Source organism: Macrobrachium nipponense, chromosome 19, assembly GCF_015104395.2.
Source record: "Macrobrachium nipponense isolate FS-2020 chromosome 19, ASM1510439v2, whole genome shotgun sequence".
In the NCBI taxonomy this organism is placed as follows: domain Eukaryota; kingdom Metazoa; phylum Arthropoda; class Malacostraca; order Decapoda; family Palaemonidae; genus Macrobrachium; species Macrobrachium nipponense.
The window spans coordinates 30,154,880-30,182,337 of NC_061088.1; the positions used below are offsets into that span (position 1 = coordinate 30,154,880).

The 27,458-nt window shown below is 44.2% G+C and overlaps 1 protein-coding gene across 2 annotated transcripts in view; it reads left to right on the forward strand.

Annotated features, from left to right (window-relative positions):
- The window catches only part of LOC135215555 (PHD finger protein 12-like), a 201,920-nt gene that overhangs the window by 45,230 nt on the left and 129,232 nt on the right, over positions 1-27,458 (forward strand). The window lies entirely within an intron of this gene.

Below are 27,458 nucleotides of genomic sequence, written 5' to 3' on the forward strand. Positions count from 1 at the left end.
TAACGACACCGAAAGTGTGTAGGTGATACCAGTCTCGTCCCCTAGCGAGGTTAGGAACGACATGGCAAATTAGTTCATTCTGTTTCTGCGATGCGGGGTGTAAACATCTGGTGTCGGCAGCAGTTTTTCATATTTCGCCGTGTATTTACGGGACTTCGTTATACAAACCAAAAGTGGAATAGCTTCAGTCAAAAGGTTCAGGATGAGTTTTTTCCTTGTTATGTTGTTTTTTTACTGAAGTAATACATCAATAGTTTGCATTTATTGCAAAATTGCAGTCAATTGGTTAACTACTCTCTGACAAGTGTTGGACTATAATATGTAAACATTGGTTTGTCGGATCGATGATTATGCTTGTTACCGACCAGATAATGTTTGATAATACGTTCCATTAGCAATCTTTTGATTAAATCATCTTTACAATGAGTAACGCAACAAATTAAAATGTTACCGAGTTGATAAGCCAGTAGCATAATAATGTAATCATTGCATTAGCTACCTTCCTGATAGAGTAGCATAATAATCTAAACGTTGCATTCTTTACTAGAACGATGTTGGTGTGGAATTTTAATTCTGCAAAGCATTTTTGCAGGATTAGTAATTATTGTTGTCATAAAGTTCTATAAGTTTTTTCACCACTTTTACTTAATATTAGCATGTTCATTACTGCAACAAAATTGCAATAAATTTAAATGCTTATTAATCTTAACTTTCCAGAATTGTTAAAGTGAAAGGGTATAATGTAGCAGGAGTGAATTATTATAGGAAGCAACTTTCATTAAAACGTACAAGAGCCCACTACAGAGAGAACATCCCTATAGAGGGCTGTGCTTAAACCGATTAAAGGAACAAAGTAATGTTGCTTTAGCGGTGCCTGCTGAGCTTGGATCAAAACACAGCTGTTATGTAGCTTGACAAAGCTATTAGCTTACCTGGTGCCAAATTATACTAGCTGATCATGTCTTTAGTCATATGTTTGACTTGAAATTACATCATGCATGTATCTTATAGGTAACTGGGTGCCTAGTTGGGTCCAAGACGCTTTAGCACCTGAGTTTCCATTGGTGCCGAGCACCCACAGGGAGCTGATCGAGTACCTAGTAGTGCCCAGTGGTGCCCGAGCGGTCAATATTGTAAGCTACACAGGTGCTCAAGTTTTTTCTTGTGATGCATGGGCACCTAGTCAGATAACGCTCTGTTCCAGTTTTTTATGATTTTTCTCTCATGCTACTAGCCTTTTAATTTTATCATTTGTGCCTTCGCTTGGCTCCCTCGCTTCCTTCCCGTACCATTGCCAGTTGTGTTGGGGTTAGCAATGTTAATCCTGTGATAGTGAGGTGTTGTGCATTGGAGGAGGTGCTGTTCGTCCCCTGATTCTCATAGGCAAAGGTCCCCGTCAAACTCCCCAGCACCTGGGAGGAGGTATACTGATGGCCTAAGAGAGGTCAGTGGGGTTTTGCCCACAGACAGTTTCCTCCTCGGACAGTTTCCTCCTCGGGCAGTCATGTTGTTAAATCCTGGGTTGCGAAAGAGTGCCATTGGAAAGGCATCTCTAAGGAGGTGTCTTGTCTTTCCGGGAGTGGGTTGAGCTCTGAGAAGTTGTCCCCCAAGTACCAGTGGCGCTTTATTGATGAGTCTCGTCTACTGTAAAGGAGGACTTGTAATGTGTTGCCTTCTCCTGTCCCTCTTATGAAGGCCAGTGTGTTACAAGAGGACCAATGTCCTTCTGGCAGCTTCTGGGACAGTCCAGAACGCTTTTCACATAATAGCAATGGGTTACAGGGACAACGTAGTGCAAGGATATCTTCTCTAAGATTCATTCCTTGTTGAGGAAGCCATCCTCTGGATGTCAGTCTGAAGAGGCCACATGCAGGAAGAGTTCTGAGCATCCTTTGGCACTGGATCTTTATCCTCCTGTGCTCCTTTCTCCAGATGACTTCTCTATAGTTGAGTCTAGCCCTTAGAAGCATACGGCACCTGAGCATCTGTCTGCACCTGTGTGTCTTTCTTTAGCAGAAAGGGACTTCGGTAACTCAAGAGCGCCATCAGTGCAGAAGTGCTCATAAGATGGGCGCAGCAGCGCCCATTGACATCTGATCTTCATTTATTGTTGGAGTGCCCTCTGTTGCAAGTGCTCACTGGTACTGGAGTTACCTCTTCTGCAAGAGCTCCCATTAGTGCAAGATCTCCCTTTAGTAGAGGAGCTCCATTTAGTAGAAGAGTGCCCTTTGGAGCTAAGCGTCCATTGGTTCATGGGCTCACACGAGCGCCTGAACGCCATTTGCCGCCCAAGCTCTCCCGAGCACCCGTCGGCGCCACTGGATCATATTGTAGTCATTCAGCAACCTACTGCTACAGCTGTTTGGAGCTGATTTCCCTACAGTGTTGCAAAGTACGGCTGTCAGTGATCCATCTACTGCAGCCATACTAAGTAAGCTGGACAACATTTTACACTTCATGAAGCATACTACTCCTCCTGTTCAGCCACAGGCAGCCTTGTCTCCTATTTCTTCGACAGAAGAAGGGGAAGAAGTAGATAAGGAGACTCCTCCTTCAGCCTACAAGTCACTTTGCTATTTTCTAGCGAATTTCTCTGATTCCTCCTTGCCAGCGGCTCCTACTTCGTCTGAGTTTTTCATATATGAGGGATACAGTAGGGCCTCGAAAATTGCGGGGGATAGGGCCCAGAACCCCCCGTGATAAGTAAATATCCGTGTTATCCTGGTACCCCCCTCAAAAATTGCTTAGAACTGCCTACTTTAATAGTTAACCCACCCAAGACCACTATTATAATGTTTATAACTGCCTACTTTAGTTCAAACACCAAATATGTCATCAGTTATCACCAATAACTAAATTCAAGACAGTTTCAAAGTTATTTTACAACATTAACCTTAAAAATATATGTAGTATACATACTACTGTACATATGTAGCCTATTGGGGCGAAACACCACAGTGGAGCCATCGTCATCGTGTGGTTCAACCTTATTCACTGGTTATTTAATTGGTGAAACAAGAATATAATTACATCTTTAAGCATACCATTCAAAAGACTGAAGTTTCGTCAACATAATGTGCTATATGAAAGTGCCATATGAACTAAAATAAGTATGAGAGGTCTTCGTAAAATATGTTTTCAAAACAGTTTTGAAATCCAATACGGCGGCAACCGCATGAGGTGTCGTTCGTAACCACAGCCAAGCCACCATCTTTCCCAGCCTTCCCAGCACTATTTAAACAATGTTAGCATATATATGTAACTTTTATTGATCTTACTCAAGATTGCAGTTGTAATCAGCACAATAAAACAACATTTTGTTGCCTATATTAGTGAAAGTATGAAACTTCTTTTTCTCGGGGTCACGGTTTGAACTGAAATTCATTTTTACCCTGTAATCTGTGGTTTTATCCTTGCTACCATCACAACTGAAACTCCGGTGCTTATTTGATTGTAATTATACATATTTTGGTCTTAATTCACTCCAAATTGCTTTAGGCTTCTTTCCCATAAGAGTAGTAGAATCAGGGCTTTTGGATGCCACATAATTAACTCGTTTACATAGGAACAATTAAAGAACGCGGCGAACATGACTTCAGTATGTAACAACATGCACGAAACGTGGGTAGGCCAGTGTTGCCAAATGGGAATGGCAATTTCTTGCTAGATTTTGCTCCATAAAATGCTGAAAAATTCACATCTTGCACAACAATGCCACTCAGCCAATTTCAACCGATTGCTCTCATTTTTTATTCAAACATATTTCTAACATACACAGTGTACTTGTACATTACGTTACATGATTCCTAATAATTTTGAAACCTATTCTGTTCAATTCCTGAAAATGGTTTCGCAAGATTTTGTTCTTTTCTTACATGATATATCAAACATAGTAGAATAAAAGAAATAGTCAACTTAACATTACAAAGTTTTAATGTCAAAATACGTATGTTAGATGTACAGGCGGTCCCCGGGTTACGACGGTTCCGGCTTACGACGTTCCGAGGTTACGACGCTTTTTCTTAAATATTCAATGGAAAAATCCGTCCTGGGTTACGACGCTTGTTCCGAGGTTACGACGCTGACGCTTCCGACGCTCCGAGTTAACAACGCCTTTAAAAAACTCGTACTATGATAAAAATCCTTTATAGTTTAGCACAGTATATTAATAAAAATAAGTTTCTGGTTAGATTACAACAAAAATTTTGAGGTTATGATGATTTTCGACACTTTTTATGTCGTATTTTTCTATGATTTTTAGTGACGTCTCATATGCGGAACTAGTTTCCGAGCGAATGAATACATACTAGCTTGCGGTGTGCAAAGTTTACATATAACAGTCCAAAAGCACAAATAATGAAAAAAAATCATTGCTTGTTTCCAGTAATAATAACAAAACGAAGTTTCTGGTTAGATTACAACGAGAGAGAGAGGAGAGAGAGAGAGACGAGAGAGAGAGAGAGAGAGAGGTGTCTCCGAGTTAAGGACAGAGAAGTGTTCGTTTCGTTACACGGCCTCTGACTCATGCCAGTAAATGTTTTGTTGATACTAATAATATAAGCCTATTTAAAGATACGTTTACTTTAATTAGTTTATATGATACGTAAATAGTAATCAACTGTTCTTGTAGCCCTCAAGATTTGGCAAAATCGAAGTATCCAAAGAGAGACATTATCCAGTACACTGGAACCTTGACATACGAATTTAATTTGTTCCGTTACCATCGTAGTATATCAAAACAGTTGTATCTCAAAGCATTTTTTCCCATTTAAAATAATGTAATAAGTATTAATCCGTTCTAGCGATATGAAACCACACCTAAACACAGCTAAATTACATATAATATACACAATGTATACACAAATAAACGAGTAATAACACACATAATGATAAAATAACATAGCAATGTGATAAATGATAATAAATGTTAATAAAATCAATTAAAAAAAAGAAAGGAATTTTACTTACCACAACGAAAGATGACGTGAGGCCAGCAGGGGGAGGAGGTAGGGAAGGGTGGCAGGGAACGATTTGTTCTCTTTATTTACGTATGTACACTAATAACTACGTAATAAACACAAATGAAATAACATTGCTAAACTAATTTTTATTTTTTTATTTTAATCAGTTGGTAGTTTAGAAATAATGGTGATGCCTTTGGAAGGTTTTATGCTTTGCTATAATTTCATGTTTTGCTTCCATCGAAATAATTTTCTTGGGTTTTTTCTTATCACCTGCTTTGTCTTTAGCTTTGAGACCCATGGTTAATAATAAAATAGACAAAATAACACAAAAAATAGGCGCAAATACAACGAACTAAACAACGACGTGTTAACATGCAGCACCAACAAACAAACAGACTGAACGCCATTTATCGGTCGCCTATACAACTAACACTCATCGCAAAATAGTATCTCAAATATTTCGTTGTATATCAAAGCTTATATTTTCGCAAATTTTCTGTTGTATCTCAAAACATTCGTATATTAGGGCAATCGTATGTCAAAGTTCCAGTGTAATTTGATCAGAGAGAGAGAGAGAGAGAGAGAGAGAGAGAGAGAGAGAGAGAGAGAGAGAGAGAGAGAGAGAGAGAGAGAGAGAGAGAGAGAGAGGCCTTGGCAACAATGGTCACTGTCTCGGGGATTGACGTAACATTTATTTTCTGAACAGATAGGACAGAGAAGTGTTCGTTTCATTAAACGGCCTCTGACTCATAGCAGGAAATGTTTTGTTGATACTAATATATAAGCCTATTTAAAGATACGTTTACTTTAATTAGTCTATATGATACGTAAATAGTAATCAGCTGTTCTTGTAGCCCTCAAGATTTGGCAAAATCACTCCAGGTTGTACATAAAACTTCAAGAATGTAGTGTCACCAGAGGATTACAATAGTTTTTACCTTCAAGAACCAGCATTCTTTTATGAAAATAACTCCAGGTTGTACATAAAACTACAGGAAACAACATGTAGTGTAACCAAAGGATTACAAGTAAGGTTTTTATAACTTTTTATTAGTTTAAGACATATTTCCAAGCGTCGTTCCGGCTTACGACGATTTTCGGCTTACGACGCGTCTCAAGAACGGAACCCCCGTCGTAACCCGGGGACTGCCTGTATTTGAAAACAAATACAATTTTTCGTGCCAGATGCTAGATTGAAAATTTTCTTGCTAATTACCTCAAGAAAATTAAACCTAGCTTTAAAAATGCAAAATTGGTAACACTGGACTCAACAGATCCATGTTAGTATTACAAATGATACTTATTGTTTTTGTACATGAACTTCCCTGACAGATATATACTTAGCTATAGTCTCCGACGTTCCGACAGAATTTCAAATCTCGCGGCACACGCGACAGGTAGGTCAGGTGGTCTACCTTACCCGCCGCTGGGTGGCGGATGTACGAACCACTCCCGTAAGCTTGTCAGATTTTTCTCTGTCGCGGGAACGATAACAACTGTTGTCGGTTCCTCTCGATAGTTTTTCGATTCTCGCTTGCCTGGAGTTAATTTGGACTTCTTTTGGTGACGTATTCGCTTTGTTTGGCTTGGCATACGCTGATTGTGGACCGGTTGGATTTTGAGTTTGATTTTCTTTAACGATGTCTGATCTAGAATCGGTAGTTAAAACTTCGGTTTTGTTTAGGGTTTGCGTGAATGAAGGATGTAAGGTGAGGTTGCCGAAAGCTTCGGTAGACCCCCACACGGTTTGCATGAAATGCAGGGGGAATGAATGTGCTTTTGCTAACCCTTGTAATGAATGTAAGGGATTGAATGAAGAAGAATATAAGGCTCTCTCTTCTTATGTTAGGAAATTGGAACGTGATAGAGTGCGTAAGGCTTCCTCTAGAAGTTCTAGCAGATCTAGAATGAGTGAGTTGGATGTGGATCCTAATAGTACTAACGTAGAATTAGAACCTTCTTCCCAAGTTGCAGCCCCGGCTCCCCGCACCGAAGCCGAAGATTCGCCTTCGGAGGCGGCAGCTCTGGAAGCCAAGAATCGTTCTATGGATCAGAAGATTCGTCAGTTGGAAGGTAAGGAGAGTGTTAGTGATCAGTGCAGTGTCCCCAGTGTTGTGGAGGGTGCGTCTGACCGGCTCCTTAGTGCCTCTAGGCCTAGACCTCTTCCAGACTCCCAGTTCCAGTGGAGTAGGAAAGTCGAAAGCCGCAGGAGGGCTAGGGAGAGCCCCCACCGGTCAGGCGTCCCCTCGGCAGATCCTGAAGTACGCTCCCAGGCTGCCTCGGATCGCTACAAGAAGGAGCTCCTACGCCAATGCTTCTCCTCTTCGTCGTCTCCCTCTCCGAAGAGAGGTTGGAACTCCCCGGATGCGTCGCGCCCGTTGAAGAGGGCTTGGAAGGCTCCCTGCAGTCCTTTGGCTTCTAGTCCGGAGGTTTTCCCGGAAGAATCGTCGGTGGAGGCGAAGAAACCCAAGAAATCCTGTGATCGTTCTTCTTCTCGCGCTCCGCGCTCGGCTCCTGCTTCCGAGGAAGAACAAGAAGATTCTCCTACGAGAGTACTCGCGGGACTTCAAGCTCAGATCACAGCGCTAGCAGACTCTCTAGCAGTTAGATCACGTAGGAAGAAGGACGTTTCTCTTCCGATCAAGAGATCTAGGCGCCGCTCTTCAGAGGATCGTTCTCCTTCATATGGGGAGGTTTGTCGTATGAAGGTGGGGGCTCGCGTGAGCGCCCTCGCTCGTAAGCGCTCGCTCGCGTGAGCGCCCTCGCTCGCCTGGCTCTCTTTCGATTTCAAGACGCCAAACATCGGTAGGACGCTCTATGGAGAAAGAAGTTTTTTCTCCAGATTGGATTCCCGCTTCCGGTAAGCGCACTGCACCTGCTCATCACGCGATTTCTTCAACTCCCTCGCGTGAAACTTCTCCTCAGCAGCCTCAAGATTCTAGAAGGCGCCCTTATACAAGTAGGCGTTCTTCTTCCAGAGGTCACTCTCCTCGAGTGTCGGATCGTGACTTCTCTCCTGACAGGCATCTAGAGTCTGGTAGGAGTCGTGTGCATGATAGACGGCCTACTGTTAGCCGCTCCCCGCAAGGTAGGCGCCAAGAGCCTACTGCACATAGATCTCCTAGTAGGCGCTCGTCTCTTTTAAGGCGTCATACTCCTGATTATTCTCCTAGGGGCAGACAACAAGAGTCTTTCAAGCGCCCTTCTCCGTGTAGGCGCTCTCCCGCTTCTAGGCGCACTTCTCCTGACCGTTTGTCTCTTGGTAGGCACCAGGAATCCCGGAAGCGCCCTTCTCCTAGTAGGCGCTCGTTAGTTTTGAAGCGCCCTTCTCCTGAATGTTACCCTCTTGTTAGACGTCAAGAGTCTCGCAAGCAGCCTTCTCCTAGTAGGCGCATTTCGCCTTCCAGTCGGACTTCCGTTGATCGTACGCAACTGGACAGGTATGGAGAGCCGCGCAAGCGCTTTGCTCTCGATAGGCGCTCTTCTCCTGGCAGCCGCTCGCCTCAGGATAGGCGCATAGAGTATAGTAGGCGCTCGCCTCCTCGTAAGCGCCCTGTGGATGTTTCCGAGGATTCTCGGAGTAGGAGCCCTACCTCTCCTTCGGCTGAGATTCCGTATACCTCGAAGAGGGAGTCTCATCGTAGACTTCCCAGATCTTCTCATCGTTCTCCAGTGGATGTGAACTCTTCTAAGAGAGGGCGTTCTCCAACCTCTCGCTCAACTCCTGCTAGGATCCCTTCGTCACCTAAGGATCTTCCGCGCTCGCCTCGACAAGACGTCCTAGAAGGTTCGGATGAGGAACCGAACACTTCTGCTGCTGTCTCTTCTTACAAGAAGCTTACAGAGCTACTTTTACAAGTTTTTGGGGATTCCCTTACGCCTACGGCTCCTCCTTCTCCTCACTCACTTTTTTCAACGGCGAAGACAGCGAAGAGTTCTTCTTGTGTGAGGATGAAGCCAACTCTTTCTATGAAGAAGGCACTGAGGAGTTTTGGTTCCTGGATGGCTTCCAAAGAAGAAGCGGGGAAAACGATGTTCGCTTTTCCTCCTCCTTCGAAGTTATCAGGACGCGCTGGTTTCTGGTACGAAACAGGAGAGCCCTCAGGATTGGGTCTACCGTCTTCGGCTGATTCGGATTTTTCGGCACTGGTAGATTCGACAAGGAGAACTGCCCTTAACTCTGCTAAGACGACTTGGGCAATGAATGAATTGGATCATTTGCTCAAAGGTATGTTTAGAGTGCTAGAAGTATTTAACTTCCTTGATTGGTCGTTGGGAGTCCTAGCCAAGAAAATTGAAGTGCCAGAGTCAATTTCGCCAGAAGATCTTATGTGTGTTTTGTCTTGTATGGACAAGTCGGTAAGAGACGGAGCGAGTGAAATCGCCTCCCTTTATGGGGCCGGGATCGTGAAGAAGAGGTCGGTTTATTGTTCCTTCTTAACGAAGTCGGTCTCCCATGCTCAGAGGTCTTCTTTGCTGTTTGCTCCTCTGTCTACTCAGTTGTTCCCGAAACATCGAGTGCAGGACATTTCGAGGTCACTTTCGGCCAAAGCCACCCAGGACCTTTTGGCACAGTTGGCAAGAAAACCTCGCCCTTCCTTCCCTACCAAGGCTAAGAAGGAAAAGGCAAGTGTTCGAGAACCCTTTCGAGGGGCATCTTCATCAAGAACCTCTACGTTTAGAGGTCGTAGACTTCAAGAAGGGGTAAGACTTTCGCCAAGTCTGTTAAAGCCCCCAAATAACTTGCAAGTCCTTCAATCAACGGTGGGCGCCAGACTCTTAGAGTTTGCAGAAGTCTGGGCCCAAAAAGGGGCGGATCCTTGGACCCTTTCTATTTTGAGGGAAGGTACCTCATCCCTTTCGTCGAAAGACCTCCCTTGACGACCATCCCAAGGGAACTGACGGCCAGGTACAGAGACCCATCATGAATCAAGCTCTCCATCTAGCAGTAGATAAGATGCTGGAGAAGGGGGCTATCGAACTAGTGACAGACCATCATTCATCGGGCTTCTACAACCGCCTTTTCCTAGTTCCGAAGTCCTCAGGGGGATGGAGACCGGTGTTGGATGTAAGCGCCCTGAACTTCTTCGTAGAAAAGAAGAAGTTCACGATGGAAACGCCTTCATCAGTGCTGGCAGCACTTCGTCCAGGGGACTGGATGGTTTCCTTGGATTTACAGGACGCTTACTTCCACGTACCGATCCATCCTTCCTCGAGGAAGTTTCTCAGATTCATGATGGGGGGGAAAAATTTTCAGTTCAGGGCTCTGTGTTTCGGCCTCTCGACGGCCCCTCAAGTGTTCACGGGGATTTTGAGGAATGTGGCTCAATGGCTTCATTTGAAAGGGGTGAGGATATCCATGTACCTCGACGATTGGCTAATAAGGCCAATTCAGAAGATCGTTGTTTGAAGGACTTACAAGTAACTTTAGAATTGACGAAGGCTTTGGGACTTCTCGTCAATTTCGAGAAGTCATCACTAATTCCCGAGCAAGAGTGTGTGTATCTCGGGATACAGATGAGCTCTCTGAGTTTTCGGGCTTTTCCCTCGCAGGAAAGGATAGCCCGAGGATTCGAGAGAGTAACAACCTTCTTAGGGAAAGAAGTATGCACAGTGAGGGATGGATGAGTCTGCTGGGGACGCTCTCCTCTCTGGAGCAATTCGTTTCCCTAGGAAGGTTGCACCTGAGACCACTCCAATTCTTTCTTCATCGGAATTGGAGTCGTCGTTCTCAGGATTTGACGTTCTCCCTTTCGTTATCCCAGGACATCAAGAAACATCTCTTATGGTGGACAGATCCCAACCTCTTTGCGAAGGGACTGTCTCTTCAATCACAGACCCCCAACCTGGTGTTGTTCTCCGACGCGTCGGACATGGGGTGGGGTGCAACTCTGGGAACCAGCGAAGTGTCAGGTACCTGGGTGGGGGACCAGGTAGCCTGGCACATCAACAGAAAGGAGTTGATGGCTGTGTGGTTGGCTCTGAAGGCTTTCGAGCCCAAAGTCAGAAGATCGGTAGTGCAGGTCAACGCGGACAACACTACAGCTCTGGCATACATCAGGAAAACAGGGGGGACGCATTCCTTCTCCCTGTACGAGACAGCAAGAGACCTTCTTCTGTGGGCAGAAGAAAGAGGAATCAAGCTTCTCACCAGGTTCGTGCAGGGAGAAAGGAATGTAAGAGCAGATACTCCTCAGCAGGAAAGATCAGGTCCTTCCCACAGAGTGGACCCTTCATCTGGATGTATGCCAGAGCCTGTGGAAGTTATGGGGCAGGCCACACATAGACCTCTTTGCCACGTCAAAGAACAAGAGGCTGGATCCTTACTGCTCTCCGATATCGGATCCAGAGGCAGTAGCAATAGATGCTCTTCTTCTAGACTGGAACGGACTCGACGTCTACGCGTTTCCCCCCTTCAAGATCCTGGGGCTAACCATCAAGAAGTTCGTAGAGTCCGATTCAACGAGAATGACCTTAATCGCTCCCTTTTGGCCGGCCCAAGAATGGTTCACAGAGGTACTGGAATGGTTGGTGGACCTTCCAAGATCGCTCCCGCTAAGGAGCGATCTACTCAGACAACCCCACTTCGACAGGTACCACAAAAATCTCCTCGCTCTCAGTCTGACTGGTTTCAGACTGTCCAAAGTTTGGTCAGAGCAAAAGGCTTTTTCAGCAACAGCTGCTAAAGCAATCGCAAGAGCGAGGAGACCTTCCACCTTGCGTGTATACCAGTCAAAGTGGGATGTCTTCAGACGTTGGTGCAAGAGGAAGAACATTTCCTCTTCCAGTACCTCTGTGACCCAAATTGCGGATTTCCTTATTTTCCTCAAAGAAGAATGTCATCTGGTTGTGTCAACTATTAAGGGATACCGCAGTATGTTGGCGGCGGTATTTCGGCATAGAGGCTTAAATATATCCGATGATAAGGACCTGCATGATCTTATTAGATCATTTGAAACCATTAAGCGTCCTCATGTAGTACCGAACTGGAATCTAGACGTAGTCCTACAATTCCTTGGATCGTCTAGATTCGAACCTCCTGGCTTAGCCTCTTTCAAGGATTTGACGAAGAAGGCTATCTTCCTTTTGGCCCTAGCTACAGCTAAGAGAGTGAGTGAGCTCCAAGCTATTGAGGGCAATGTAGGGTTTAAGGAAGATTCTATGGTGTGTTCATTTCTTCCAAGTTTCCTGGCAAAGAATGAAAACCCATCACGCCCTTGGCCCAGGAGCTTTGAAGTTCGTAGTTTATCTTTTCTAGTAGGGGAAGAGCCTGAAAGAACTCTTTGCCCTATGAGAATTATGAAGTATTTCCTTAAGAGGAAGGAACAACTTAAGGCTAATCAAGATGTGCTTTGGTGCTCCGTGAAGGACCCCACTCGGCCCATGTCGAAGAATGCTCTTTCCTTTTTTCTGAGAAGCCTTATTACAGAGGCACATGTTGCCTGTAAGGAAGATCATTTTAGACTACTGAAAGTGAAAGCTCACGAGGTGAGAGCCATCGCAACTTCGCTTGCATTCAGAAAAAATATGTCTGTGCGGAACTTGATGGAGGCGACTTTTTGGAGATGCCAATCGGTTTTCGCAAACCACTACCTACGTGATGTAAAAATCACATATGATAAATGCTTCGCCTTGGGTCCTTTCGTATCGGCGGATTCGGTGCTGGGGCAGGGAGCTGAAACTTATCCTATGTAAATTTTTTATATGTTACCCTATATTTTATATTGTTGTTTTTTGGTTGTCTGAAAGAGGTTGCAGGAGGCACCTCTTTTTGTCGTAATATTACCCAACCCTTTGTATTTTGGTTAGGTGGTCTGGTGGGTTTTGGCTCCTTGCAGAGGTAGTGGTAAGGATCTGTTAGGTAAGCGGACAAGGTCCCTCTAACAGCATCCGACTTGGATTCTACCACAATAGGGGATCACATATCCCAGTGGTAGATCCGAGAGTCTTTCAGCATCAGGTCACGTCCTAGCTGTAGCTCTCCAGGCAATGCAGACTCAGAGATAGTATCTATGAAGTCTTCATCCTGAAAAGGTGAGAACCAAGGTTTTTATATCCTACAACATTAGTTGTTTCCCGTCTTACCTGTATTATTGAGCTGTCTCTTAACCCTCCACCAAGGGTGCCAATCAGCTAAGTATATATCTGTCAGGGAAGTTCATGTACAAAAATGATATTGTTAAACTACAATAAAGTTTTGTACATACTTACCTGGCAGATATATACGATTAATGGCCCACCCAGCCTCCCCTCAGGAGACAGGTGGAAGAGAAAAATCTGACAAGCTTACGGGAGTGGTTCGTACATCCAGCACCCAGCGGCGGAGGGTAAGGTAGACCACCTGACCTACCTGTCGCGTGTGCCGCGAGATTTGAAATTCTGTCGGAACGTCGGAGACTATAGCTAAGTATATATCTGCCAGGTAAGTATGTACAAAACTTTATTGTAGTTTAACAATATCATATCATTAAAAATATCAAAATAAACAAAGTCGCAAAGCCAATTCTATTCATGTTTTTCCTAAACATGTAGCCTAAAAGGAAAACGTTATGTTGTTTGTTTCATCGCTGCCACAAACCCGACAGTGCAGAGTACATATGATCATCCAAAACTATTATTTACTACCAGAATAACAATGATATTTTTTATTGAAAATGAATGTTATGTATATTCCAAACATTATTACTACCATGACTAGTACTATTACAATTTCGAAAGATAATCTTGCTATGAACGCTACCATTCTTTGATGTTCATATACGCACGTACATTTTGTCAGTTGGCTGGCTTTGCATAGATAAAAGTTGATTTCGCTGATATGAAATTATTCCACAAATAGCCTTTTTATTATGAAGATATGACAATAATATACAAAGTAAAAAATGTTTTTACGTATATCATTTACGCTTCGTTGCCGAGAGAGAGAGAGAGAGAGAGAGAGAGAGAGAGGAGAGAGAGAGAGAGAGAGTATTTCGTTCACGCTTTGTCGCCGAGAGAGAGAGGGAGAGATTCTTTCTTCAAATCTCCATTACTTGAAAAATGAGTAAAAATGTATTTTATTTTTACCTTTGGAGGCCCCCATTGAATATCAGTAGTGACAACTTAAACATAACTCGATAAACGCTCGATAGTTATGGCAGATGACGTCAACAATCAGCTGTTTCTCTCTCTCTCTCTCTCTCTCTCTCTCTCTCTCTCTCTCTCTCTCTCTATATATATATAATATATATATATATATATATATATATATATCTATATATATATATATATATATATATATATATATATATATATATATATATATATATAGAGAGAGAGAGAGAGAGAGAGAGAGAGAGAGAGACTGTTGCCTGATTAGGTTGTAACATTGACAGATATCCATTAACAAAAGTTGAATAATAGTTGTGTATTGAGAATAATGATTATTTTAGTAAAACTGTTGTTTTACTGTGTCTAATCATAATGCATGTATTATTAGCATATTATAGTACATATTATGATATGAACATAGGGATCTACCATTTTCATTCTGGTTTTGTTTACATCCTTAAGATAATCAACTGATGTTTTACCAATATCATCACTGTTTTTAGTTACCGAATGGAACTTAATTCAGAGATATGCCTATGATATATAAGGTGAGAATGGTTTTATTACCTTTATTGTCAGTTAATATCATAATGTGAATCTGTTCATGTATGTTGGTGGTTATCGCACTGCAACTAGGTTTAGCCTACCAATGAACGTCATACATATACCTTAAATAGGCTTTTCACATAAGTGACTTACCGAACAGTTACATAGCTTATAGCTTCTTACCTGCGGCAGTCGAAATTCAAATTGTTGGCGCCAGCGGCGTTGCTATCTTAAGTATAGGTGATACAAGACCCGCCCACATCCGGGAACCCTGGGTACTGCTAGCCTTCTACCGTCAATTTTCGTTTCTGCCGCTCACGGGGTAAAACCTGTGAGATTTTCGCTGCAGTCTCCCGCGTCGCCATTTTGGATTTTGGTTTTTGTTTGGTGATGTACAAGTTTTTGTTTTTTTCTTGCCAGTTAGCTATCTCTATTCAGTTTTTCGTCATTATTGCTAATTATGTCAGATTCTAGTTCATCTGCTGTAAGGTTTTGCAGCGCTGGCTGCAAAACAAGATTAGCTAAGTTATGTCACGATCCACACTCTAAGTGCACTAAATGCAGAGGACAAAATTGTAATGGCATGGATGTGACATGTGATGAATGTAAAGAATTGGATGAACAGAGATGGAAGGCGGTTAGATCGCATGCTGAGAAAATGGAGAAAGATAGGAAGAGGAAGGCAGCTCTTAGGGCTAGTAGTAAGAATAGGTTAGAAACTACTCCTGTTCCTTCGGAGACAAATAAGTCTTCTCTTGCCTCTCCTTTATTAGAGAATATTTCTCCAATTAATAGTCCTCCTACTTCTCCTTTGATTACCCCTGTTCAAGTTGCCCATGTTTCTGAACCCAACACCATTGCCTTGCTTGAGTCTAAGATGGATATAAAGTTCGAAGTGTTAGCTGAATCAGTTATGAAGTTAGGAATGTCTTTTAAAGCTTTCGTAGATAGTACGTACAGTGAAATCTAGTGCAATGCCAAGTGTTAATGTTGCGCCTGAGGAGGCGGTTGTCCGTTCCCCCTCGACTTCCAGACAAAGGTTACTGTCCCGCTCCCCCGCAACCGGGAGAAGACATACCGGAGGTCGGAAGGAGTCTGGGGGAGTTTGCCCACGGTCAGCCGTCGACTCCGTCGACTCGCGGGTGTCGTCCAAAAAGATGTGGAAAGGTATTAGTGTTTGTGATTCTCGTCTGTCTTCTGATTCGGAAGTGCAATCGCCAGTGCGCAAAAGGCGAAGTGATTTGGTGTCTCGACCGTTAAAAAGACATTCGATTCTTGGGGGTGATTCGTCACCGACTCCTGTTAAGAAGTCTAAGAGGCATTGGAGTCCTCAACCTTCGTGTAGTTTTGCTCCGGATGTGATATTTAGTGAATCTCCTCCGCAGTCGCATTTTTCGGCTAAAAGCAATGGATCTCGGACGAAACTTCGTGATAAGTCACGATCGCTCGACTCTCCCAAGCGAGTCTCAGTCGCAGTTTCGGCTCGGTCGCCTCGTTCGACTCCGTATTACTGTCCAGAGAAGCGTATTCGCTCGTCTTCGTTCGACTCCCCTCACCGTGAGTCGATAGGAATTTCGACTGGTTGTTCGCCTGTGTCGACTCGTTGTGCGGAGACTTCACCTGTTAAAAAGAATCGTTCTTCGACTGAAAGACCATCGACTTCTACAGTGTTAGACGATTCTACCTTAACTCCATTTAAGAAGCATTTTCAGGATCTTATGAGTTTGTTGAAATCCTCCACCGGGGTACAACATAAGCCTGATTTCGACTCCGCTTCCGTGCAGTCTGAAGAGGAAGCTTTGGATCAAGATGACAAGGATTCGTCGGCTTATTCGAGTCTTCTTAAATTTTTTCTTTCCACTTATCCAGATTACTTTGAACCTGCTTCTCCGTCTTCACCGCCTTCAATGTTCGTTAAAGATAGGAAGACAGCGTATTCGTGTCTACCTAAACTGGTTCTTTCTCAGTCCTCGAAGCAGGCACTTAAGGAGTCAACAGAGTGGCTTTTCTAAGAAGAGGGAAACAGGTAAGGCTTCGTTTGCTTTCCCGCCTTCTAAGCTTCAGAGTAAAGCGTATCGCTTCTACGCAACTGGAGAAGTTCCTTCTTTGGGAGTGTCTGCCTCCTCCCAGGGAGACTTCTCCGGTTTAGTGGACTCACACCGAAGAGCAGCTTTTTCGTCAGCTAAAATTTTGTTTTCTTCTTCGGAGCTTGACCATCTGGTGAAGAATATTTTTAAAGTATTTGAGGTATTTAGTTTTTTGGACTGGACTATTGCCTCTTTAGCTTGCAAGATTGAAGACTGTCAGTCTTTAGAAGAAGATTTTGCCACAGATTGGTTAGGAGTTCTGTCCTGTGCGGATAAGGCTGTTAGAGATGGTTCGGGAGAATTAGCAGCCCTTTTCACAATGGGAGTGATGAAGAAGAGAGAAAGGTGGTGTTCTTTCGTGTCTAAAGGAGTCACTAATAACCAGAAGTCGGCTCTCATGTTTGCTCCTCTCTGTAAATCTCACCTTTTCCCTGAAGAAACCATTCAACAAATTCTATCGGATTTAGAAAAGAAATCTACGAATGATCTCCTTCTTCAGTCTTCTAGACGTCCGAAAGAGCCTACTCCTACAGGAGCAAAGTCTTCTCCTCTTCAGAAGCATCCCTTTCGAGGGAATAAACCTAAGTGGCAACGACCCAGGACTAATTTGCGTCCATAGTACAAGTCCTCAAAGAAACCCCCCCCAAACCTTCGGACAAGTGAGAAGCCGTTCCTTCACGTGCAAGTAGGGGCAAGACTCCATCTTTTTTGGGAAGAATGGAGTCGAAGAGGTGCAGAGCAATGGGTAGTGCAAGTTCTTCGAGAGGGATACTCGATTCCTTTTATTCTAGATCCTCCTCTCTCCGATACACCAATCAGATTAACAGCATATTCTCCAGGATCAGAGAGAGCTTTGGCTTTAGCAGCAGAGGTCAATGCACTCATCAAGAAGGGAGCAGTAGAGGAAGTCCTCGACAGTTATCAGGGATTCTACAACAGACTCTTTGTAGTTCCCAAGGCCTTGGGAGGTTGGAGGCCAGTGCTAGATGTAAGCGCATTGAACCTTTATGTGCTGAAGACAAAGTTCAATATGGAAACAAATCGTTCTGTGATGTCGGCACTTCGCCCAGGCGATTGGATGGTGTCCCTGGACATGCAGGACGCCTATTTTCATGTGCCGATTCACCAGAGTTCAAAGAAGTTCCTGAGATTTGTGTTCGAAGGGAGGACGTATCAATTCAGAGCCCTTTGTTTCGGCCTTTCGACGGCCCCTCAAGTGTTTACTCGTGTTCTTGCTCCATTGGGGAAATTGCTGCATATGTTGGGCATAAATGCAGCATTTTACCTGGATGACTGGCTTGTCAGATCGAGTTCGAGGACACAGTGCGTGAAGGATTTACGGAAGACACTGTCATTAGCGAGTCAACTGGGAATTCTCATCAACCCGGAGAAGTCTCAATTAGTGCCTTCCCAGAAGATCCCCTATTTGGGGATGATTCTGGACTCTCAGACTTTTCGGGTTTTTCTGTCCCCGAAAAGAATAGAATCTTGCCTCAAAAAAGTGAGCCAATTCCTGAACCGTCAGTCCTCCTCCACCTTGGAATGGATGAGTCTCCTAGGGACGTTATCATCAGTAGAGACGTTTGTAAAGTTGGGTCGTCTTCACATGAGATCTCTTCAGTTTTTTCTCAAAGCGAGTTGGTGTCGGAAGTCTCAACCAGACACATATTCGTTCCCAGTGTCGGAAGAGATCAAGAAGGACTTGAGATGGTGGATGTCGAGGGAAAGATTGCAAGAGGGTGTCTCCCTGACATTACGGAACCCAGACCTAGAACTATACTCAGACGCTTCGGACAGAGGTTGGGGTGCTCTCCTAGGAACCAAAAAGGTCTCAGGATTATGGTCAGAGAAAGAGAGGTTGAATCACATCAACATGAAGGAGTTGAAGGCGATTTGGTTCGGTCTGCAAGCATTCGCTCCTTTGGTCGTGGGAAAGAGAGTGGCAGTATACTCCGACAACACCACCGCTCTATCTTATATCAGGAATCAGGGAGGAACCCATTCATTCTCCCTCAACAAAGTCGCAGAAGATCTCCTTCTCTGGTCTCAAGATCGGGATATTTCCCTCGTTCCGAGGTTTGTACAGGGGAAGTTAAATGTACTGGCGGACGAACTCAGTCGAGTAAACCAAGTTCTTCCCACGGAGTGGACATTGCAAGACAAAGTTTGTCAGGAACTTTGGAAACTTTGGGGAAGACCTTCAGTGGATCTGTTTGCCACGTCGAGGAACAATCGACTTCCGATCTTTTGTTCCCCAGTTCCAGATGCTCTTGCTTGGAAGACCGACGCAATGCTTCAGGATTGGACGGGTCTAGACGTTTACGCTTTTCCCCCATTTGGAATGATCAGAGAGGTGTTGAACAAGTTCCTCTCGCGTCAAAATGTGTCAATGACGCTAGTAGCACCATTCTGGCCCAGGAAAGAGTGGTTCCCAGACCTTCTCAAGTTGGTTATAGACCATCCCAGACTTCTTCCTCAGTATCCTCGGCTACTCAAACAGCCCCACTTCGACAGGTATCATCAGAATTTGTCCGCTCTGTCACTGACAGGGTTCAGACTGTCCGGAAACTCGTCAGAGCTAAGGGGTTTTCTCGTAGAGCGGCAGAGGCTATTGCTAACTGTCGAAGAAGCTCTTCTGCCAAGCTTTACCAATCGAAGTGGGGAGTCTTTAGGACGTAGTGCAGAAGACATAATTTCTCGTCTTCTAAAACCTCTGTGACAGAAATAGCTGATTTTTTTTGCTGTACCTTAAAGAAGTTAAGAACTTGTCGGTATCGACAATTAAAGGGTACAGAGCTATGCTGTCCTCAGTGTTTAAGCATAGAGGGCTTGACATCTCCTCTAACCAGGATATTGGAGATTTAATTAAATCATTTAATACAGTAAAAGTATCCAAGAAGGATAGTGTGGACTGGAACTTGGACGTAGTTTTAACTTTTCTGATGTCTTCACGATTCGAGCCACTTCGTGAAGCGTCTTTGAGAGATGTAACGAGGAAGACACTTTTTCTCTTCGCATTGGCTACAGCAGGGAGAGTGAGTGAGTTACAAGCCATCCACAAAGAGGTGGGTTTCAAAAATAGTAATGCGGTTTGTTCTTTTGTTAACGAATTTTTAGCAAAGAACGAATCTCCCTCTAACCCATGGCCTAAATCTTTTGTACTTAAGGGATTATCTAATATAGTGGGTCCGATGGACGAAGAATATTTACTATGTCCTGTCAGAGCTCTGAAATGTTACCTGTCAAGGACACAATCCGTTAGAGGTAATTCCGACCGACTTTGGTGTTCGGTTAAGAATTCTGCAAAACCCCCTCCAAGAACACTATTTCGTTCTTTTTGAGAAGTCTGATACTGGAGTCACACTCTCAAGTCCAAGATCAGACTCTAAATGTGCTTAAGGTGAAAGCACATGAAATACATGCAGTGGCAACATCCTTAAGCTTCAAGCACAATATGTCACTTTCCTCGATTCTTCAATCTACGTTTTGGAGATCGAGATCTGTGTTTGCCTCATTTTACCTGAAGAATGATAGTTGTTGTAAATTGGGTCCTTTGTCGGTAGCGGGCATGGTGTTGGGAAAGGAAACATAGGGAACTTTCTATCCTCTACTGTCTCCTCGCCTTGTTATAGGTTGTTGAGTCGTGGGCAGACTGGAGGCTCATAGTACTTTGGAGAACCTCGATCTTATTTATTACTTTTGAGTATGTCATTATTTTTGGTATAGGTGATGGTCTGTTGTTTTTTTATCTGGTTTTTGAAGCCCAGGGCAAGGGCATTATCTGTTTTTTAATGTTTTGTCAACCAACGGTCTTGTCCATGGTTACAAAATCCCACTAAGTAGGAACGACCCAGGCCTATACTGCCACGTCTCCTACGAGTGATGAGAGCGCCAACCAGAGGCAGTATTCTCCTGCAGCTGCTCTCTCACAAGGTAGGGTACTGCAACACTTGCTGTTTAATGTGGTCTTACTGTCATTTTTATGTAGTCCATCTACCCTCCTTCTGGGTAGTTTGGATTCAGTTATGTAACTGTTCGGTAAGTCACTTATGTGAAAATGATATTTTTATGATAAAATAAAGTTTCACATATACTTACCGAACAGTTACATAGCTTATAGCTTCTTACCTGCGGCAGTCGAAATTCAAATTGTTGGCGCCAGCGGCGTTGCTATCTTAAGTATAGGTGATACAAGACCCGCCCACATCCGGGAACCCTGGGTACTGCTAGCCTTCTACCGTCAATTTTCGTTTAGCCGCCACGTCCATCTGTGGGGAGGTGGGTGGGCTTTGATTATGTAACTGTTCGGTAAGTATATGTGAAACTTTATTTTATCATAAAAATATCATATTTATTAGGAAGATATCCCGATAATATATAAGGTGAGAATAGTTTTATTACCTTTATTGTCAGTTAATATCATAATGTGAGTTGTTTCATGTATGTTGGTGATTATTGGACCGCGGCCGAGGCTTAGCCTACCGATAAACATCGCATATGCAACACGTTTGTCCCGCGATGCTGCGATTCATACCAGCGATATACATGAGAAGCGGTCCAAGAAAAAATCTGTGAATGACTGATTCCGTGATTGCTGATTCGCGATTAAGTGATGCCCCACTGTAATCAAGTAAATTCTTCTAAGTTGCCTAAGCTAGTCCACTCTTGTTCTTCTTGTAAGGCATTGAAGGAAGTTAACCTTTGGCTTTTGGCAAAAAGGGAACAGGGGAAGGTTAACTTCAATTTTCTCCCTCACATCTTTTGACTAGAAGACATCTTTGTTACGAGAATGAAGAGCTCTCTCTTTGGGTGTGTCGACCTCGGCCCAGGGAGACTTGTCCGGAACTCATAGGCTTTGCAAAAAGGTCGACTTTCAACTCAACCAAAATAATATTTTTGGTGTCAGAATTAGACCACCTCATCTAGAAGATTTTCTGTGTGTTCAAAGTAGTAAGCTTCCTTGATTGGAGGCTTGGGCTGCAAAACCAAGGAATGTTCAGTGCTGGTGGAGGACTCTTTTATGGGCCTTTTATGAGTAATTTCCTGCCTGGATAAAGGTATCGGGGATGGTTCCCTGGAATTGGCCTCTCTCTTTTCATTGGGCATTCTTAAAGAGAAAGAACTTTGGTGTTCTTTTACCACCTAAGGAGTGGTCTCGGACACAGAGTTCTGCCCCTTTTTACTTTCCTCTGGATAGTAAACACCTTTTTCCAGAGGATACAGTGTTGCTTCTGACCTTCAGAAGAAGTCAACACAGGACCTTCTTTTTCATTTAACCAAGCGACCCCATGGTCCCATTCCTAGCTCACGTCCTTCGCTCAGCCTTTTTGTGGCAGTGGTCTCTAGGTCTTTCCCCTCGAGCAAGGGGAAGAGTACACTTCATTCTTCAAACCATTAGGAATCCTCCTCCAAAATCCCCACTAAGGAATGAGGGGGCATTCCTCCTTTCACCTGTAGGAGTATGGATCCACCAGTTTTGGATGAACTGGGAAGCAAGAGGGGCTGAACCTGAGTTGTAAAAGTGTTGAGAGAAGGCTTTGACATTCCTTTCAAGAGTGTTCCACCCTTTTCCATCTCTTCGATAGCTTTGACAACCTACTAGGAAAATTCAGAAAGATTCATTGCCCTGTCAAGAGAAGTTTCGTCCCTTTTGCAGGAGTTAGTAGTAGATCCGCTAATATCAGGTTTTTTATATTCAACTATTTCTAGTACCCAAGACCTCAGGAGGCTGGAGGCACACGTTAGATTTAAGCACTGAATGTTTTTGTCTGAAAGACAGAATTCAAAATGGAAATGAATCAAGTTTTGTTATCCATTTATCAGGGGGATTGGATGGTGTCCATCAATATGGAAGATGTGTACTTCCATATCCCTATTTTCCAAGACTCGAAGTTTCTTCGATTCGTGTTCAGAAAGTATGCCAATTCAGAGGATGCGCTTTGGGTTTTTGACAGCCCCACAAGTGATTACTTGTGTCTTAGCCTCAATTGCAAAATGGCTGCAATTAGTCAGGATAAAAGTCTCTCTTTACCTGGTCGATTGGCTTCTTCACTTGCAGACAGAGAAGTACACAGAAGAACTGTAGAAAATTCTATCATTGGCACAGGAGTTGGGACTTCTGATAAACTTGAGGAAGTCACAGTTAGTCCCCATCAAGAATTAGTCTATTTGGGGATGAGGATAGACTCGGTGGTTTTTCAAGCTTTTCCATCCCCACAAAGAGTGGAATCGTGCCTTCGGAAGGTGGACCATTTTCTAGCCCTGCAATATTGCTCAGCAAAGGAGTGGATGAGCCTGCTGGGCACCCTAGCCTTGATAGAACAGTTCATGCCCTTGGGGTGTCTGCAAATGAGAAATCTCCAGCTCTTCCTAAAGATAAAGTGGAATTGGGAAAAATAAATTCCAGACTCGTTTGTGTTCCAGGTGACATCTGAAATAAAGGAGAACCTGTGTTGGTGGAGATCAAAAGACAGGCTTTTAGAAGGGAAGTCCCTTCTCCCTCTGTGCCCCCACCTAGTTTTCTATTCAGATGCATCCAACCTAGGTTGGGGAGCTCTCCTGAGAGACAAGGAAGTACAGGCAGTGCCCGGGTTACAACGAGTTCGGCTTACGACGTTCCGAGGTTAAGGCGCTTTTCAATTATATTCATCAGACATTATTTCCAGGGTTACGACACCTACAACGCTCATCTGGCAGATGAAATATGACACCAAAAATGCAAAGTAATCAATATTTGAAGGTTTTTTTGATGAAAAATGCAATAAGAATGCATTTTACATAGTTTTGAATGCACCCAAAGCATTAAAAGTAAGGTTTTCTTAGGATTTTTGACGACGTTCCAGCTTACGGCGCGTCTCAAGAACGGAACCCCCGTCGTAACCCGGGGACTGCCTGTACTATTGGGGACATGGGGTGCTCGACAGAGAGAGTGGCACATCAGTTTGAAAGAATTGACTGCTATCCACTGGGGACTGTTGGAATTTGCTGACCTGGTCCACAACAAGGTAGTAACTGTCCACTCAGACAATACAATAGCTCTCTCTTTCATCAAGATATCAAGATACAGGGAGGAACGCACTTTTTCTCTGCGATGTAGCAAGAGTCTTTCTGTTATGGACAAATCCAAACCACACTAGAATCCTAACAAGGTTCATACAGGGGAAATTCAATGTCCTAGTGGATGAATTAAGCCGCAAGGAGCAAGTTCTTCCCACAGAGTGTTGTGTGTAGCAGAACTAGTCCCTTCTGATAGGAACTCGGGATGACAACTACGGAGAGCATCTCAGTGGCGTGGTTGGTATGGTGTTTACATCCCACCTCGGTGGGTCGCGGGTTCGATTCTCGGCCATTCTATTGAGGAGTGAGAGATGTGTATTTCTGGTGATAGAAATTCACTCTTGACGTGGTTCGGAAGTCAAGCAAAGCTGTTTGTCCCGTTGCTGAATAACCACTGGTTCCTTGCAATGTAAAAACACCATACAAACAAACAAGACAACTACGGTCCCTGCAGGACAGTTTCTGGTCAACCAGAAAAATTGTAATAGGAGGAGCCACCAGAAGTTCATCCTATGAGGACTGAGGTGACAAGGAAGAAGGATTATTGGGTGCGAGAGGCTCACAATTGGCAGTGACCACCTCAAGTAAATTTGGGGGATCTCCTAAATGACGATCGCTGAAGTGGACTTGCACTGGCATTGGCACTAAGGGAGGGGCAGCCACAGGGATCAATTTTGGTAACTGCTCAATGTCTGTGCGCTTCAATGGCACTGGCCACAATTTTTAATCAGGAGTGCCTGATACGGAGCCTGGTAGTGCAAATCCCCTGGATGATCTTGAGTTGGGCTGAGGCAGAGTCTTGCCTCTGGAGGAGGTCATAGCCTCCAGGAATGTCTCTGGTTATAGCAGGCATGCAACTTATTTGCTTGCTGGGGCATCCTGACCAGTTCATGGAGCATCCCGTCATTTTCCACATCTTACAGCGGTAGTGTGAGAATTTCTTTTGTGAGGAGAGAGAAATCTTCTTGTTGACTTCCTTTCACTTTGAAGGCGGTAGTTTTGTGTGGCCTTTCCAAAAGGGATTTGTACTGGCACTGTGAGTGCCTCTTCTGTTTGCACAGTGGTCATACAGATGGTAATTCTGTCGACAGAGGCAGGCCTTCCAGTGTGGTGGTGTTGGTTAGTACTACAGTCGATTCCTTGAGATGAAGTTTGTCAGGCAGCTCAGGGGTGTTGAAGAGGGAGACCCCAGAGAAGATCTCGGCCCAATAGGAAATCATACCCTTACTCGATAAAGGCTAACACACCGAGACGGTGCTCTGTAATGCTCCAAAAGTGTCTTGACCTTGAGCTTGACCATAGGAATGTGTTTAGTCATGTCCTCTACCCAGTTCAAGTTCTAGCGTCTGTTTTTGTTGATAGTGGTACCAGTTGGCACTCATTACTTAGAGATCAGACTGGTGTCTGCTCTACTATCTACCATTGTTGGTAGTTCTTCTGGCAAGATAGAGCTGCTAATGGGAGCCACTTAGACTACTTGAGAGCGGAGCCACTTCTCAGAAGGCTTGGCTGGCCACAGGTTGGCTATCTTGGCACTGGAAATAAAATGGACAAAAGTGGACTTGTTTTGGTGCTTTGCCATGCTTTGGGCAGGCAGGATTTCCAGTACTATAGTGATGGGGATACCACAGTCTTTGCAGGGTCCCTTTGGATGGGTTTGACTGGCTACGACGTCAGTGGGTTGTGACGCTTGTTGGTAAAGGCATGGGAGGGAGGGAGCTTCTTAGTAGCTCCCCCGTTTTAAGTGGCACTCAGACTCTGAGTGTCCAGTTTTATGGCAGTGGTTGCATACTGGAGGCTTGGAAAGGGGACTGTTCTTCAGGTGAATTGGCAATTCGAAATGACTGGCTGGCACTATACGTTGGTGAGATGTGCTGAAAGACAGGTGGAAAGTTTCCCAAGTGTTGGCCATACAACAGCCCACCATGAAGGTCTGGGGCTGCTTATTGTTGATGTGCACAAAGAGACCCAGGGGCATACTGGAAGAAATCTTCCAGCATCATCCTGTTGAGCAGGTCTTCGAATTCTGTGCACTCCAGGGCGTCGAGCCATGGTTGGGCTGTCGTGGTCTTATGATAGGTAAATTCAGCCCAGGTCTGATCGATCTCCTTTGAGAAAGACCTCCACCATTGTCTCCATTTCTCCAGCATAATCTTGTAGGCCTTGGTTATGGACCGACGAATTTCATCCATGTTTCCCTTGGCACTGTTATTCAATGTGCGGAGGGTGGCCAGTCATATGCCAGAAGCAAGACCCTTTATGTGTCTGCGATATTGTAGTTAGAGAAAAGCACTTCTACCTCTTCCAGCCTTACCTCTGGCTTGTCATCAGTCCATGTTGGCATGAACGAGTTAATGCTGGATATATTGGGTGTGGATGGTGTTGGGTTTAGCAGCTGGCCGTTGGGCTAGAGCCGAGGTATGTATTGTCTTGTCAAGCTTTCTCCAGCTCAAGTTTCTTTTCCTTCAAGGCTTATTTGTGTTGTTGTTGCTCGTTTCTCTCCTTCCTTTGCTCCTTTCTTTCTTTCCTTTCTCTTTCTTTCTTTACCATTTCATACTGCATTTATTCTTCTCTCCTTGCTTTTTTTCCTTTACCATTCCGTATTTCTGTTGTTCTTCTCTTTCCTTTTCTAATTCCAGTGTGGCATCAACCTTTATCTGTACTCTGGGTTACCTGCGCTCCTGTTAGCCCCGCATCCTTACGCATATCCATCGAGGTTTTGTAAATTTCCAGCAACATGTTGCTGGAGGGTTAAGATGCATTGAAAAGAGCTAGGAAATGAGCCAAGCAAGTGATGGACGTGCTCTTGGTGGGGTGGAGTGGCAGGGGAAGCACGCTATGGAAGTGTCCCTTGCGAGGGTGACACTTAGGCTGGAATGCACCTGTTAAAAGGTGGCATTGTGGCTGATGTGCCATTAAATGGTTACACTAAATGGAGTGGTCCTTGGTGAGCAAAACCTTTTTAGGATTCATGCACACCATAGTGACTCGTGCTATTATTTGGGGACATATTAATTATGGGCACTCAGTGTCTGATGGCAAAGGTGCAGTTGTGTAAAATATGGGACATTTTAGGTGGCGCTGGTGTGCCTGCAGGTACCGAAGAACAGCACTAGTTAACCATAAGGTAAATTGTACGAAAGGAAATAGCACTTTGCACGTAGCAGAGCACACGCAATGAGTAGTAGGGCAAGGTAAGATAATTCAGGTGGGTTACTCATTTGGCAATGCACCAGATTGGTGAAGGGGAAATCCCTTGGTCAGTACTTGTGGGTGGCTAGTTCCTAAGAACCAAAAGGTAGTGGACTACCTTTTGCTGTGAGGGAGGGAGTTGTGATTGCAGACTCCCTTTCGCTATGAGGGAGGAAGTTGTGGTGGGGCTGCAAGATCTGTGTCCACAGTCACCTTGGCCTGAGCGGTGTTTGTCAACACACGTTCTAGGTTCATGTGCAAGTCTTGTGAATTTTTACCCACGGTGTGGTACAGTTCGCCCAACTGCAGTTAATGTAAGTCACGCCCAGGTTTGTTCTGTGATGCAGAGGTTTATTGATTTGGATTGCATTTCTTTTCTTTTAAGAAACGGCTTGAGCATCCGCTCAGTATCCTAAAAGCCCTTAAGGAATAGCTTGTGAAATTTACACAAGTAATGTTGACACGATTGGGTAAAGGTGTGACAGCACTACGCGTAGAGTAAAATAAAAGATAACCAAAAGAA